The sequence below is a fragment of the Rhinoderma darwinii genome, chromosome 2 (assembly GCF_050947455.1).
Source record: "Rhinoderma darwinii isolate aRhiDar2 chromosome 2, aRhiDar2.hap1, whole genome shotgun sequence".
Taxonomy (NCBI): domain Eukaryota; kingdom Metazoa; phylum Chordata; class Amphibia; order Anura; family Rhinodermatidae; genus Rhinoderma; species Rhinoderma darwinii.
The window spans coordinates 364804956-364819127 of record NC_134688.1 but is presented as its reverse complement, the minus strand read 5'-3'; positions in this window follow the sequence as shown (position 1 = coordinate 364819127).

The window sequence follows — 14172 nt, the reverse complement described above, 5'->3', positions numbered from 1 at the left end:
AAAGTAGTTTTTATTTGCGTTATGAACACCACAGCAAATGTGCAATAAACAGTGATTGATAGGGCAAGCTAAAGTGAGTGCTGCATGTCCTGAGCACAGCCCGATTTTCAGTAGCATTGAGTGAATGGGATTTTTTTTTAACCCTTAAAGTAAATATCTTCCCTAAAATACCTAGAATTTTTTTCATATTTTGTTATTTTTGTTATTTTCATATTTTGTTCAAAATTCTGTTATGATTCATTTCTTATTTTATCTTTATAATGGTTGGAGCTTCAAGGAGTTTAGGAGCTTACTGCATACTGACTTATTATTGAGTTCAATTTATAACAGTATGCAGTAAGCTCCTAAGCTCCCTCTAATGGCATCTGAATATTATGTTTAAAACAGTTAAGGACTGCCAACTGTATATATATGGCACGGGTTTAAGCTTGCTGCTCGAGCAATTGGGAAGCTGAATGTTGGGTGTCCGGCATTCAGACACTGCCACGGATTCTGGAAAGAAGACAGAAGCAGTCTTCACCACTCTTGTCTTCTCTGTACTCACATACACAGCATTCAATAAGCACTGTGTATAAAATAGCGCAGCTAGACTAGACACAGAACAGCTCTAACAGTCACAATAATCACTAAAACAGGACTGGTTTCCAAATGGGGCTGCCGTGCAGCCACAACTACAGTTAAACTGTACAGGCTTTCATAATAATAAAATAAATAAAAGTGAAAAAAAATATTGGAAATTACACAGAAAATAAAAAACAAAACATAATCTTGGCCCCATTCTTAACCCCTTAACGACATCCGACCTACTATTACGTCACTGCCGTTAAGGACTTAATGCAACATTACGTATAGGTGTGTCAAGTTGCTGGTGCGGGTTCAGAAGCTCAGCCCGCACCATTGCCAGCGGGTGTGAACTGTATATTGCAGCTGACACCCTGTTGCATGACCAGGACCGGAGCTAGCCTCTGATCTGGCCGATTATCCCCTTAGATGCAGCGCTCAAAAGCGAGCGCTGCATCCATGGGGTTTACTAGAAGATCGGAAACCCCCAGCGAATGTGGGGTTCTGATGGCTACTTTGGCAGACCTGAGGTCTAACAATGGCCTCCTGTCTGCCAAGTATGGAAGCCTATTATGTCCCGCCCGGAGGTGGGGCCTAATAGACTCGCTGTCAGTGAATAATTGACAGCTCTAATACATTGCACTAAGTGGGTAGTGCAATGTATTAGACTAAAGATCAGAGGTGCAGGCCTTCAAGTCCCCTGGTAAGACAAAAAAAAAAGTTAATAAAAATGTTGAATAAAAGTGTAAAAATAAAAGTTTCAAGTTAAAAAAAAAAAACAAATACCACTTTTTTTCCTATAATAAGTGCACAGTGAACACTGCAAATTTTTTTTATGAAAAACAATGCCAGAATCGCTATTTATTTGGTCACCACCCCTCCCAAACAAATAGAATGAAATGTTATCAAAAAAAGTTGCATGTACCCCAAAATAGTACCAATGAAAACTACAACCCGTCCCGCAAAAAACAAGCCCTTACACAGCTTAGGCTTCATTCACATTTGCGTCAGGGCTCCGTTCAGGGGTTCTGTCAGAGCTTTCAGTCTGGGAAACCCATGAACGGAACCCTGACTGAGGCAAACGGAAATCATAGGTTTCCGTTTCATCACCATTGATTTCAATGGTGACGGATCTAGTGCAAATGGTTTCGGTTTGTCTCCGTCGTGCAAGGGTTCTGTTGCTTTGACGGAAGCAATACCGTAGTCGACTACGGTATTGCTTCCGTCAAAACGACGAAACTATTGCACAACGGAGACAAACGGTATCCATTTCCACCAGATCCGTCACCATTGGAGTAAATGGTGATGCAAACGGAAACCTTTGGTTTCCGTTTGCCTCAGTCAGGGTTCCGTTCATGGGTTCCCCAAACTGAAAGCTCTAACGGAACCCCTGAATGTAGCCCTGTCGCAGAAGTGAACGAAGCCTTATTTAAGTTAAAAAAAAATGTTTGGCTCTTAGAATATGGTCACAGAAAAAAAAATTATTTAAAAACAAAAGTGATTTTATTGTGCAAACGCTGCAAAACATAAAAAAAATATATACATATGGTATCGCCATAATCGAATAAAGTGAAAGAGTCAATGTCATTTGTGAATGTAATTTATAGCCAATGGTGAACACTGTAAAAAAATTATAAAAAACATTGTCATAATTGCTGGTTTTTGGTCACCTTGCGTGCCAAAAATTGGAATAAAAAGTGATAAAAAAATCACTTGTACCCCAAAATGGTACCAATGAAAACGAAAGATTATCCCACAAAAAATAAGCCATCACTTAGCTCCGTTGGAGAAAAAATAAGAAAATTCTGGCTCTCAAAATGTGCAGACTGTTCCAAAAGTGGATAAGATTGGACACTATTTATCAGTGCAACACCGGCCACATATCTGTGGATCATTATTTATTTACCGCATTATTGTACTATGTTTATTGCCCTGATTTACTCCGCACAGATTACATATGCCCCCACATTATAACCTGAAATACCAGTAAAACCCCACACAGATCTCCTACCAAGCTAAATCTGCGCTCCAAAAGCCAAGTGCCGCTCCTTCCCTTCTGAACTCTGCAGCATGCCCAAACAGCAGTTTTTCGTCCACATATATGGCATTGCCATATACGGGAGAACCTGCTTAACAGTTTATGAGATATTTGTCTTCAGTGGCACAAGCTGAGCATAGTATATTGGGCACTAAAATGGCATATCAGTGGAAAATTGCAATTTTTACTTTGCACCTCCTGATGCCCATTAATTTCTAATGAAAAACTCCTGTGGGGTCAAAATGCTCGCTACACTAAACCTCTTAATATGCCCTAAGGAGTGTAGTTTCCAAAATAGACCTCACTACTTGGGGGCTTGTTTTACTATTTGACCTTAGTACCCTGCAACTGTGGGCCAATGCTGTGAAAATCACCAAAATAGGCCTCAAATGCGCATGGTGCTCTTCATTTCTGAGCCCTGTCATTTGTACAGGCAAATTATAAATGCCTTGAGTGGTTTAGTTTCCCAAATGGGGTCACTTTTTGGGGGTTTCCACTGATTTGGTCCAGCAGGGGTTTTGCAAATGCGACATGACACCCAAAAACCAAATCTGCAAAATCTGCATGCCAGAAAGCGCTCCTTCCTTTCTGAGCCCTGCCATGTGTCCTAACAGCACATTATCACCACATGTGGGGTTTTGCCGTACTTAGGAGAAATTGCTTTACAAATTTAAAGGACTTTATCTCTTTTATTCCTTGTGGAAATGAAAAAATTCAACATTTGAATGTAAAAAGTTTTGATATTCATTTTCACTGCCTAATTCCATTAGATTAATCAAAAAACCTGTGGGGCCTAAATGCTCACTATACTCCTTGATACATTTCTTGAGGGCTATAGTTTCCAAAATGTCGGCACTTTTTAGGGGTTTCCACTGTTTTGGTCCCTCAGGGGCTTTGCAAATGTGACATGACACCCGAAAACCATTCCAGCAAAACTTGAGTTCCAAAAGCCAAATGGCGCTCCCTCCCTTCTCAGTCTTTCCGGGTGTCCAAACAGCAGTTTATTTTTTTCTCCTTTATGCCTTGTAAAAATTGTAAATTTCTGTTTTATTGGAAAAATATTCTGTGGGGTTACAATGCTCACTATACCCCTTGATAAATTCCTTGAGGGGAATATTTTGCCAAGTGATGTCTTTTTGGGGGTGTTTCCACTGTTTTGGCACCACAAGACCTCTTCAAACCTGACATGGAGCCTATAATATAGTCTAATAAAAAGGTGGCCCCAAAATCCACTAGTAGATCCTTTACTTCTGAGGCCTGTGCTTCAGTCCATTAGCATACTAGGGCCAGATGGGGTCCAAAATAAAGATTTTTAAAATTCCTTGAAAATGTGAGAAATTGCTGCTAAAGTTCTAAGCCTTGTAATGTCGTAGAAAAATAAAAGAATGTTCGAAAAACTATGCCAACATAAAGTAGACATACGGGAAATGTTAATTAGCAACTATTTTGTGTGGTATAACTATCTGTCTTACAAGCAGATACATTTAAATTTATAAAAATGCTTATTTTTGCAAATTTTCTTACAATTTTGCTGTTTTTCAAAGATAAATATTAACTGTATCAACACAATTTTACCACTTACTTAAAGTACAATGTGTCACGAGAAAACAATCTCAGAGTCGCTTGAAAAAATAAAAGCATTCTAAAGTTATTACCACATAAAATAACACCTCAGATTTTTTAAAAAATGGCCTTGTACATTAGACGAAAACAGGCTGTGTCCTTAAGGGGTTAACGGAGGTGTCCCCTTTGCTCTGCAAAGTTACTGTTAGTAGGTAATGGAGTACCCCATTCCTTTGTAGATAATGCAAAATAAGTAAGTAAATAAACACTTTATTTAGCTAAACTATTTTAAGGATGAAATCACAATATAACTACTTCCAAAATAAACACTTTACAGAGTTTTTATTTCCTTTTTCATGTTCATTGCTTGGTCTTAAAGTGTAGCTAAACGTTTGACAAACTTCTGACATGTCATAGAGACATGTCAGAAGTTTGGTTTGGGGGGGGTTCCGAGCACTGAGACCCCCTACAAATCGCTAGAATAAAGCAGCTGAAGCGCATGTGTGAGCGCTCAGCCGCTTCGTGTCTTTTCGTCTTTTCCCGGAAAGCCGATGTATCGGTGCAGGGGCTCATAGACTTTCTATTGAGTCCGTACACAGATACATTTATTTCCAGAAAAAGCCGAACAGACACGAAGCGGCTAAGCACTCACACGAATGCTTCAGCTGCTTCGTTCTAGCGATTGGTGGGGGTCTCAGTGCTCGGACCCCCACCAATCCAAACTTCTGACATGTCACTATGGCATGTCAGAAGTTTGTCAAACGTTTAGCTAAACTTTAATCCAAAAATTTGGTCTGCTTTGCAAAAACATACTCAGTTATTGTACAATAAGAGCCTCTTACAACACGCAAGACTTGGATTTTCTATAACTCGTTGTTTCCTTAAAGCCAATAATAGAATTGTAAGCAGGCAGCACATTAGCTCAGAGGTTAGTGCACAGTGATGTAGAATCATGTCAGATAAAATGAGATCACACATTAGTCAGGTCCAGAGTTTTGTCCTGTACAGGAAATTGGATCATATTGGCTTTGACTCTAAGTAGTTAATGAATAGCATACAAATCAGGACAAGTGTAATTAGAAAGCGCACTTCTTGTTAATAGGTCCCTTTCAATTCTTGTACAAAAGTAATATTCTGTAAACAAAATGTAACAAAAAAAGCTTATCTGTCTGGCTGCTTTCCAAACAAGACATGAAGTTATTATGTTTAATTAAGGGCTTCTTCTTTAGAACACCATTCATAATAATTATTGCTAATGATTTGCAGCTGCATCCCAGGCCCAGAGGCAGGATAAGGTGCAATTATCAGTGGGGTCTGTCTAATAATGCAGAGCTACGTGCTCAAGACCCAAAAACATTTTTTATTCTTACTTTTACAGTTTTCAAAGCTGTGATTTGCTTTGTCATCCTATTCTAAAAACAATTTGGGATTTCTGTTAAAACAGTTACAAGTACTGAGTATTGTTTTTAAAGTAATGTGTCAACATTAGGAACAAAAGAACAAGCTGCCAGTTTGCAATCTTGGAAGTGAGTAGAGAGTGAAGCTCCAATATTTATTAAAAGCCAAAAAAGCATTGGTTAAAGGGGTTGTCCAAAATTAGACAAAGGGTCTGCGTTTTTCCAGAAACAGTGCCACTTTTGTCCATAGGATGTGTCTGGTATTGCAGTTCAGCCCCATTCATTTGCATAAGGATGGGTTCACACGACCTATTTTCAGACGTAAACGAGGCGTATTATGCCTCATTTTACGTCTGAAAATAGGGCTACAATACATCGGCAAACATCTGCCCATTCATTTGAATGGGTTTGCCGACGTACTGTGCAGACAACCTGTCATTTACGCGTCGTCGTTTGACAGCTGTCAAACGACGACGTGTAAAAATACAGCCTCGTCAAAAGAAGTGCAGGACACTTCTTTCAGACGTAATTTGAGCCGTTCTTCATTGAACTCAATAAAGCACAGCTCAAAATTTACGGCTGTCAGAGAAGCCTCGCAAAATGCGAGGAGGAGGAATTACGGCTGAAACGAGGCAGCTGTTTTCTCCTGAAAACAGTCTGTCATTTCAGCCGTAAAAGCCTCTCATCGTGTGCACATACCCTTACTAGACACAGCCCATGGACAGATGTGGCACTATTTCTGGGGGAAAAAAACAACATTCTTTATCCTTAACCCCTGCAAAGAGATATGGATTTTCCAGGTCCAAGTCTCAAGAATAGTCACCAATTAGCAGCGTGTGCGCTGTAGCAAAAAACTAGTAGCAAAGTCAGAAACGTACCCGGGTGTTCTCAATAGATTAGCAGTCAGGATGCAACAAGCCAGGGGATAAAATGGAATCATAGTCAGTAGACAGGCCAGGAGTTGATACCAAGAATAGAACCAAAGTAACCAGGTGACAAATCAAAAGGGCAAGACAGGAGCGTAATTCAGGAACAAGGTCAAGGTCAGGTCCAGGAGTTAAGATCAGAGTCAATAACCTCAGAAACAATAGCCAGTCAAAGGATGTATATTAATATGCAGACAAGGTGCACAAGCCAAATGTCCCCCTGCCTTCCTCTTCTAGCACTGATTGCCTTAGCAATTTGACAGCATCATCCAAGCAGAGAAATAGGGTTGCAGCCCGAACCAGCAAGGGACGAACCGTAGGAACCAGGTGAACTAAGTAACAGTTAGAAAAAAAAGTCTCTGCCTTTTTTGTTGGAAACAGCGTCACTCTTTTCAGTGTCTAGTTTTGAATGAGGATGAGCTGCTATTTCAGGCACAGGCCATATGTGTACAATATTAATTGCCAGATTACACAGGCATGTTGAGACTTATTGCAATTATCCTTCACAGTTTCCTATGTAGTATTGTAGCAGTTTGTAGTATAATATGATCCATTTTGGTACTCTGAATGGCCTTGTTTCAGTTTCTGACATAATCCAACCATAGTCTCATTCAAATAGTCGGATCTTGTCTTTCATTTGCACTTCAGGATGAAAGCAGATTGTGGAATAATGTACTGTACCCCCTATTGTAAATTATTGAGAATATTTAAAGTCATCGAGGGTCTTCAGTGGCCAGTGCATTTACCCAACTTATGGAGTCATGGAAGGTTATCTATATTATTTTAAATTGTATATTGTAGATAGTACTATTGTTTTATACACAGTTGATATATTTACAATACTTATACATTGACCTCTTTTTTTTTTTTATTAAGCTTTACCAATTAATACAGGCAGCGTTACCAGCAAAGAAACCGTACATGTAGGAAAGTATGTTTTTATGTTGTGTATAAATAAGGAGACAAATATGTGTACAAGCGATAAAACATATAACCTCAATGTTGGATTTGCTGATACTTCAGCTGCTAGTGGTATTTATAGAGATACAGCATATGGCATCATAGGAAAGATCAAAATAGGCCCCCATTATGGTGCAGATATATACCCCACACGACAGAAGGGCTTGGTGTTTATTTCCCCCTGCATACCCTTTCTATAACCCATTTCCCATGCCCTACTTTGCTAACAACGCAGTTCCTTTGGAACCTTGAGTCATTGCCACCCAATAACAAAGGGGATGGGACCAATCAGGGCTGGGCCACTCTCTCGAAAAGTCCTAGGGTGCTGCATAGTCTACCTTTATTGTATGTAAACCCCTGTCAACCGCTTATTACTATTAGTACTATTTCACTTTTCTATAACAAAATTGTGCCATCTATAATGGCTGTCTGACAATGGCTCAATAACATGACTTTAAAGAAGGACTCCAGCAATTTTTCTCTTTTTTTTCACATATAATGCTAACTCACCAGCAATATTCTAGCAGTATCATTTATTTCTTCCGAGCTCAGTTGCATCTATTAGTTTTGAACCCCTTCATTATGGGCAGCTGTGAACGCCCCCCCCCCCCCCCATGCATATAGTGCTGCTGAAGAGATTACTCCTGCTCTAAGGGAGCAGGGGTAAAGTGATATAACAGGTGAGTCTATACAATGATTAGCTGCAGAGTAATAATACTCCCCTGAGTCACAGTAACTTTGTATACTATCTTTGTGTGCTGTGTGCAGTCCAGTGTATTTCTATGAGATGCTGCTTCTCACTTCCTCCTGTGTAAAAACTGACATGGATAAACCTATCACAAGCAGGAGGTACGGAGAGCAGTGTGAAACTACATCATATATAGTAGGAATACACTGAGACTATACAGTGTCAGCACAGAAGTTATATATCACTGATCTATCCCTTGCTGCAATTCGATAGGACCCAGAGCAGCGCAAGTGCAGTGTAATGATACCCTGCCCCCTCTTCAAAGGCATCATGGGAAATGTAGGTTGCATTAGGAGAACCACATCACCAATGACGAAGGAACCAAGATGGCAGACAACCCATAAATTGCTGAAGTACTTCTTTAAAACTCTTATGGACTGAGGTTTGCATATCATTCTTACTTTTATATTATGTTTATTATAAAATATTAGGGGGAAACTTGTGATATTATGAATCTAGTGTTTTAAATATTTTGTGTTAGTATCACAGTGAAATATTTCTCCTACATTGAAAATCTGTTAGAGAATTGGCACATTCTTCTAAACATTCCTAAATTTCATACACATATTTGCTACACAGTTGGATTACGTTGCTGTCAGCAAAACAGGCTACTACATTTTATAATTTCCTATAGATTTATATTTTACAGCAAATAATTAGCATTTTTCACTTTCTACAACAGCAAGATTCATTGAATGTATCCAAGTGTCAACGCTACCTTAACACCTTCTATCTCAAAACCCAAACATTGAAGCATATTATTGTCCCATTAGTAGTTTATCATCAAACCAACCATCTGTACTGTCTTAAAATGTATAGATAGATAAACTTGTACGTAAATAGATAAGATTGCATAGTTAGAATAAAAGAGTTTTTGGATCTTGACGCGGAAACTGTGTCGGAATCAGCGCCAAAAAAAGTCCAACATCCCCCTCCATTGATTTCAATGGGAGGCAAAGGCATTTTTTTTCCTAGGCGACTTTGCGGGAAAAAAATGTACTTGTGCTTTCTTGCCGCGGTTTCCACATCTGACCTCCCATTGAAATCAATTAAAGGCAGAAAAAAATCACGGTGCTCGTTTCAAAACGTTTTTCGCAGCATTTTTTGTCCGCTGTCCTTGCATTGGCTTCATACCCGCAAGCAAAAAACGCAACATAAAACCGTGCTCAAAAAAGTGCAGGCAGGTGATAATCTGCCTCATAATTCCTGCAAAAAACTCTGTGTGAACAGGGCCTTAGAGTTGTTAAACCACATGATTGAATATTGGCTATAAATCAATAGAAATTATTATCATATAGAACATTGACCTGCATGAAATTGGCACTACTTTGATATAAGTTATCAACAATTCAACTCTATAGTTTCTAATAGACACCAGGAATTGCTTATCACCTTTAGACAACTCACAACCATGGTAATAGTACTTTACACTAACTAGGAAAAGTAATTGTAAATAATTTATGCTATTGCCAACAAATTTACTGAGCCAACAAATGTATAAAAGTTAAATACTGTAAGCTAATAATAGAATTGTCAGGCTACATTGGGCACAGGCTCACCGAAATTAAATAGTTTAAGATACTATGGAAAACAGTAAACATAAAACACATGAGCACGTTTAAGCGTTTGGTGGTAGGTGGCAGTAATGGAGTATACCAATTGAGCATTGTTTAAATGCCACAGACTACCCAAGGACCATTGCTGATCATATGCATGCATTTATGGTCTTATAATGGATACTTCTAGCAGGATAACAGACCATGTCATAAAGCACAAAACACCTCAAGCTGGTTACATACATGACAAGGAGTTTAGTGCGCAATGATAATTCACCAGGACTCTTTTAGCATGTGATTGACCAGTAACATGACCTATTTAACAGATTCTCACTACTTTACTGATGCACTTTCAAATTATATAATTCAGTGTCTTACTTATTTTTGTCAAGGTCATAATATTGGTTCATGGCTATCTCACTGTTGTATCTGTACTGTTACGTATTTTTGCTCTTGAAGGGTTCCAATGGTCGCCCTATTATTGCTATGTTTGTAGTATTTTTTTTTTCAAGATAAAAATAAAAATGTACACTTTAAAAAAAAATCTGACTGCTCTGTGGGCTGGAAAGTACTAGTACTACTCTTCATCTATCTATCTATCTATCTATCTATCTATCTATCTATCTATCTATCTATCTATCTATCTATCTATCTATCTATCTATCTATCTAAAATGAAGAAAGTCAAGAGCAGCACCATGCAGGGAAAATGGTTATGGGTGCCAGTCTTAGGATAAAGGCTATATCCTTCGTAGTCGTATGCAAAAAATAGGAAGCACTCCAGGATCTCAAAGTGAAAAAAATCAAGTGATGAAATGTATTCTAGAAGCGACGTTTCGGCAGAAGCAGCTGCATTTCTCAAGCTTATTTATCATCTATCTATCTATCTATCTATCTATCTATCTATCTATCTATCTAGAAAAACAAATGGATCCAGCCGCACCGGTATGCTATGGGTGCAGGCCAACGGGATAAGACCACAATCCCAATGGTATATAAGACAAAAAATAGGCAGCACTCCGTTCAGATAGAGGTGAAAAAAGAGGGTACTTTTATTGTCCCATAAACAGTGGCAATGTTTCAGCTCCTTCCACTGGAGCCTTTCTCAGACTTGAGAAAGGCTCCAGTGGAAGGAGCTGAAACATTGCCACTGTTTATGGGACAATAAAAGTACCCTCTTTTTTCACCTCTATCTGAACGGAGTGCTGCCTATTTTTTGTCTTCTATCTATCTATCTATCTATCTATCTATCTATCTATCTATCTATCTATCTATCTATCTATCTATCTATCTGTCTGTCTGTCTGTCTGTCTGTCTGTCTGTCTGTCTGTCTGTCTGTCTGTCTGTCTGTCCATCTATCTATCTATCTGTTTGTCCATCTATCTGTCTATCTATCTGTCTGTCTGTCTGTCTGTCTGTCTGTCTGTCTGTCTGTGTGTCTGTCTGTCTATCTACACAGTCGAGTGACATGATTATGACCACCAGCTAATATCCAGAGTAACCACCATCTGCAGCACGAACATCAGCTAGATTGGCTGGGAGTGACTCAATAAGGTGCTGGTAGGTTGTCTCAGGTATCTGGAGCCATGCTGACTGCAGTGCATCTCACATTTGCTGGAGGGTGCGTGGGGGAGGATACACAGACCGAAAAAGATGATCGAGGTGGTCCCACAGATGCTCAATTGGGTTCAAGTCTGGCGAATAAGGCGGTTTTGGTCATGCTCTTCCAACCACTGTCGGACATTTCTAGCCATGTGACATGTCGCATTGTCTTGCTGGAAGATTTCAGCTGCCCCAGGGAAGACAAACAGCATGTATGGGTGGACGTAATCTGCAACGATTCATACCCAAATCGTTTCACAGTGCCTTCCACATGGATGAGTGGGCCCAGAAAATGCCATTAAAAAAATTCCCCAGACCATAATGCTCCCGCCACCAGCTTTTGTTCTTCCAGCAATGGTTGCAGGGTGTTTGTTCTCTGATATTTCCCGCCTGACACTCCAACGTCCATCTGTTGGATGAAGCAGAAAACGTGACTCATTGAAGAAGGCAACCCTTTGCCAATTATCAGTGGTCAATTACGATACAGCCGTGCAAGTTGAAGCCTTTTTTTCCAATGGACCTCTGTTAGCATAGTAACAGTGACCATCCATCTGCTTCAGAGCCCCATACGCAGTAGGGTTCGCTGAACTGTTGTTGTAGACACACGTCAGGTAGCCCCCTGGTTGATTTTCACAGTGAGCTGCTCCACTGCAGCGTGTCGTTCAGCCCTCGCGCACCTTCGTAGCTGACGTTCACCTCTCACATCAATGGCACGTGGTGGTCCGCAGTTCCATGTCAGTTATTCCCAATGGTACCATTTGTCCACTCCCAATACGCTTTCATCACAGCAACACGCAAACAGTTCACAAACTGCACTGTTTGAGAAATACTGCCACCCTTGGCCCGAAAGCCAATAATTATCGCTTTTTGCAACTCTGATAAATCGACCCTTTTACCCAAGGCAACAACATGTTATATTTGTTCAGACAGCCTATCGCATACCCTATATACCCACCAAGCCAGCCCACGACACATCACTTCCTTCATGGGCTACGGTCTGCTGACGTCGAAAGTAGGAGGTGGTAATAAGAATCTGACTTGACTTTGTATCTAACTATTTATGTTTCAGACAGGCAACATACGTCTGAACATTTTTAATTTTCTATTCATAAAAAGCGAAAACTTGTTTTAGTTGATAAAGTAAAACAGTAACCTTTTTTCTGTCCATATTATATCTTTTCTTTGACATTATTCCTACTCTTATTAAAGGCTTTGTAAACCTTTGAAAGCTATATATTTTTTTAAATAAAAAGGTCAGTGTGTTTTGTTCAACTTTTTAATTTGTTTTTATTAAAACTTATTTTTACTTTTTGAGATACAGCTGCTCTGTATTCTGTATACAGAGCAGCTGTATTTTACGCTTAATCCTGTACCCATCAGATCCTTACGGGTTCAGTGTCAGCGGGTATTGCGTGTCACTGACATGCAGGATCCACCTGTTATCCATCACATCTAAGTTCATAACTTAGATGTAATCGATTACAGGTTGATCCTGTGTGTCAGATACATGCAGGACCCGCTGACACTGAACCCGTTAGCCCAGTGGACATGACGGATTCAGGTCTTACCGTGCGATACAGCTGCTCTTTATACAGAATACAGAGCAGCTGTATCTCAAAAAGTATAAATCATTTTTAATAAAAACTAGTTGTAAAGTTGCACAAAATACACTGATTGACCTTTTTATTAAAAAACTTAATAAATTGTTTTCGAAGGTTTACACAGCCTTTAAACCCAATTACCCAATCCCAACTTATTGCTATGTACATTAGTTTCCAAGGAAAAAAAAATATTCATACTGGTTAATGTGTTAAAATATGAACAATTTACTTTTTCACAAAGTCCCCCAAATTCTAAAGTGGGACTTTTCTTCCCTGCATGAGGCATAACACTATCCTAGGCATACAGATGCTCAATAGAGCTGCCTCCAAGCTAAATAATATTACCAATGTTCTTGCTCAGTGCATGCTCAGTCAATAAGTTATTAATGGCATTTTCTGGTAAAAGGCAAGAAGTATTTTCCCTGTGGAATTTGTTTGAATGGAAGCTGTTCAGAATGGTTAGAAGCTATACCTTTGACACAAAAGCTATTAAACGGAGGGATTCTGAATCCTGATTTACAGGCTGTATAATTTAAAAACCTGTATGAGATGTTGGGTGGTGTTAACTGCTAAAATAGCATTTCATGTTGAAGTGAGAGATGAAATGAGCAAGAAGCAGAGTATAATAATACAGTGTATATAACCTCAACAGGCAATTGAAGGGCTACAAGAGTAATTAGAGTGATCAGTGCTCCCGTTTAATTACATATGGATATAGCCCGCATTCATTAAGATTGGTTTAAGATAATCAGTAGTACGCTTGCTTTATCTGTATGAGGGCGCTGACACCAAGGGAAAGTCAGTTATGAGGAGTAGTTATCTTCCCAAGGTTCACTTGGATAGGCTGATAATCTTGTGCTCAGTAACGTCTCCTAGTGTCCAGTCTGTCATATGACCTAATTTACAGACATATGCAAAGCATTACTAATAATATTGAGTTCCTAAGAATATATGGCTTTTTAATGACAATATTAAAGGGGTAATTCCATCTTCCGCAGGTTATGCCATAAATATCTGATAGGCGCAGGATCCACCATTGGAACCTTCCCCCTATTGACAGAACAGGGGCACCCGTGAATATGCCATAAATGTTTAGAGTTGGAACAACCCTTTAAATTGTTATATTCTTTAAACTTATGAAATAAAGAATAATTTCCTTGTTTTTCTGTGCAGCCGTTTGAAATTATGAGCAGCTGTTCCTGCTGCCCATGCTTTACTACC